Source organism: Cynara cardunculus, unplaced genomic scaffold (assembly GCF_001531365.2).
Source record: "Cynara cardunculus var. scolymus isolate 2C unplaced genomic scaffold, CcrdV1 Un_Scaffold_1053, whole genome shotgun sequence".
Lineage (NCBI taxonomy): Eukaryota > Viridiplantae > Streptophyta > Magnoliopsida > Asterales > Asteraceae > Cynara > Cynara cardunculus.
The window spans coordinates 28222-32370 of NW_020200670.1; positions in this window are offsets into that span (position 1 = coordinate 28222).

Here is a 4149-nt window from a genome sequence, read left to right on the forward strand (position 1 = left end):
AATATTGAGACTCAAAATCAGGAAAAGATTAACAACTAGATTCATATTCTAAACAGATTTTCATAACAGAAAATATACAAAGAACTAATTGTTACTTGAATCTAAAGAACTTTAACAAGAACCACTAACTCAGAAAGATGCGCCGAAGATTTGAGACTGATCTTTAAGAACAGTAACGACGAACTAGAGAGAGAGAGAGAGAGAGAGAGAGAGATAGCTCTTGAGAGATTCAAAATGAGAGAAAAATGAGTTATGAATGGCTAAATCCAGCTCCTTCTTCTTTTATATATGAATATGACTTTGACAGGAGTAGTCCTTGAGAATTTGGCAATTAGCTCCGCTACCCTTCATCTTCTGTATAAAGTGAGGCGCAGTCCTCTTGATTGAAACCCAACAATTACTTCCATTATATTACATTTTCTACCCTTATCTGTTAAGAACATAACAAACAAAGGACATTCAAAGTGAAATTAGTTACTAAGTCAAGATTGGAACTATAGATACTTTTAACACCCGCCCGCAATCTTGACGTTTAAACAAATCTATCATTTTCAACTTTGAACACATGTAATTATGAAGATTAATACTGAGAGCTTTTGTTAAAATATCTGCCGTTTGTTCAGAAGAGTGAATTTTCACAATTTTCAAAATGCCTCTACTGATTTTTTCACGAATAAAATGAACATCAATTTCAATATGTTTTGTTCTTTCATGAAAAACTGGATTATTTGCAATTTGAATGGCAGATTTGTTATCATAGAATAAACTTACAGGAAGAAGATTATTTATATCTAAATCTGACATGATTTTTAATACCCAGATAATTTCACAGGTTATAGATGCCATGGCCCTGTATTCAGACTCAGCTGAAGAGCGTGAAACAGTGTTCTGCTTCTTACTCTTCCAAGAAATAAGAGAGTTCCCAAGAAATAAACAATCACCTGTTACGGAGTGTCTAGACGATAAACACTTACCCCAGTCAGCGTCTATAAAACCAGTAAGAGTAAAAGTTTCTGACCTTGTAATATTGACCCCTTTTCCAGGAGATGATTTAAGATACTTGAGAATTCTTAATGCCAGATTTAAATGTGACTGTCTTGGTGCATGCATGAACTGACTCAAACAATGCACTACAAATGCTATATCAAGGCGAGTTGCTAGAAGATAAATCAATCTTCCTATTAGTCTTTGATAACCAGAAAAATCAGCAAGCAGAGGATCCTTTTCATTAACAGAATCAGAAATGACCAAATTAACATCCATTGGAGTACTTGAAGGTTTACATCCCAAATAACCAAAATCATTTAAAAGTTCCAAGCAATACTTCCTTTGGGACATACAAACACCACCAAAACAATCTAGAATTTCAATTCCCAAAAAGAATTTTAATTTTCCTAGATCTTTGATTAAAACTTTACTTTTCAAGTAATCTTTAAAAATGTTAATTTCATTTACACTATTTCCTGTGATCACAATATCATCAACATAAACAAGAAGAACAAGAAACATAGAATTAACATGTTTTGTAAACAAAGAATAGTCGCTAACACTTTGAACAAAACCGTTCTATAGAAGACAGGAAGATAGCTTTGCATATCACTGACGGGGTGCTTGTTTTAAGCCATACAGAGACTTAACTAACTTACACACCCTTTTATCACTAGGACTATAGTAACCTTCAGGAAGAGTCATATAAACATCTTCCAACAAATCACCATAAAGAAAAGCATTGTTAACATCTAACTGAAATAAAGGCCACTTAAATTGAACAGCAAGGGCTATAATACACCTAACAGTAACCATTTTGACAACAGGTGAAAAAGTCTCTTCATAATCAAGACCTTCACGTTGACTATACCCCTTAGCTACTAACCTAGATTTATACCTTTCAATTTCACCATTAGACTTGTATTTGATTTTATAGACCCATTTACAGCCTATAGCTTTTCTATTATTAGGAAAACTAGTGATAAACCAAGTTCCATTCCTATGTAACGCCTCCATTTCTTCATTCATAGCATTTAACCAATTTTGATCACAACATGCTTCTTTAAAAGACTTAGGCTCAACCGACTTGTTTAAATTTGACACAAAACAAAGATTCTCAGAGGAAAGACAGGAATAATTAACAACCCTTTCAATACCATATTTAACCTTTCCCTCTATAACAAAATCATCATATTTACGAGGAAAATTACTAGCCCTAGTAAACCTTCTAAGAGATTGAGTTTGGGACTATGTATCCTCAGAACCATGACCAGTATCATCACTAGTATTATCAGTAGAAACGGTAGCATCACGAGGAGAACTGGCAACCAGTCTAGGGCTGCCCAAGGGCTGCCAACTGGTAACTCTCCCAAGATCTCCTTCTTGAGAAAGATCCTGCCCACCTTCAACATTAGAGTTGCCTAGCGACTGATTATTATCAGTCCTAGAAGGGCCACCTAGTTCCCTACGGTTTCTACTACTGTAATTGTCAAGCTCATTAGGGTCACGAGAAGATCCACTGGTTTCATCATTGGATCCCATAACATCAAACTCTTTAGAAGCACCAGGAACAATATCAAAGAAATTCAAATTATCAATGTTCACATCAACAAAATCAGTCTTGTCATTACACATTTTGAAAGGAAAAATATTTTCATAAAATTTCACGTCTCTGGAAAAAATAATTTTCTTGGTTTCTAGACTATACAGTCTATAACCTTTCTTTGAGTTTGCATATCCCAACATAATACATTTTTCAGATTTTTGGGAAAACTTATCAGTGATGTTGGGAATAAGAGCAAAACAGAGACAACCAAAAGTGCGTAAGTGAGTAAGGACGGGCTGAAATCCATAAACGTACTCATAAGGAGTCTTACCATTTAAAAGAGAAGTGGGAGTTCGGTTTATCAAATATGTAGCAGTTAAAATACACTCACTCTACAGACTAAGGGGAACTTCGGCCTGAAACATGAGAGCCCGAGCAACATTGAGTAAGTGTCTATGCTTTCGCTCAACCACCCCATTTTGTTGGGGTGTATAGACACAAGATGTTTGATGGATAATACCCTTAGACTTAAAGAACTCAGATAATTTGTTATTTGTAAATTCGGTTCCATTGTCACTTCTGAAAACCTTAATAATTTTCCCAATTGAGTAAGTAACAGATTGCAAAAGTTTTCTATATATTCACCCACCTCATATTTGCCTTTTAAAAGGTAAACCCAAACAGCTCGGGTATAATCATCAACAATGGTCAAGAAGAATTTGTATCCTTCTCTACTTTGGATATGGTAAGGTCCCCAAACGTTAAGGTGAACAAGTTCACCAAGACAATTGGCCTTATGAATACTAGTAACAAACTTCTCACGAGTTTGTTTTGCCTTATGGCATATTTCACAAGGCCCCCTACTGCCGTTTCCAATTTTCAATCTGTCTTTTAAGACGTAAAGAACTTGGTCGGCAGTGTGTCCGAGTCTATTATGCCATAGTTGAGAAGAAACAGAACAAGTCATACCACAGTCATTAGAAGAGAAAGTAACATTTTTGCTAGAGGTTAAATAGTATAGCCCTCCATCCTGACTACCAATTGCCACAATGTTCTTGTGCAGATAGTCTTGAACATAACATTTTGTTTCATCAAATTTTATACAAACCTTATTATCTTGGGTAAGTTTATGGACAGACAAAAGGTTGACATTAAATTGAGGAACAAACAGGACATCAAATAGAGTCACATTATTGGATAACTTTAGGTTACCAATTTTATTTATTTTAGCCTTAGTCCCATTTGGGTGGCTAACAGTGAGGTTTAAATCTGTGACATCTACAACATTTTCTAACTCTAGAGGACTGGAAGTCATGTGTTGATTGGCTTCGGAATCAATTATCCAGCCAGGACAAGAATTTTGGAACGTACCTKCCATATTGRCAGAAGCTCCTTCCGARGGAATTTTAGGATTGATAAGATTCAAAATCTGAGCAACCTGTTCTTCAGAAAAAACAAAAKATGATTTTGGAGAGGTGGTATCCGAGATAGAAGCATTTCYAGAGGGAGTTTTAAAAWTTTGGCTTTGTGGTTTAAAAWTTTGGGATTGTAATTGAGGTCGGGGTCGGTTMTGAAAATCTTTTGGGAAACCTATAAGCTTAAAGCARCGTTCAATA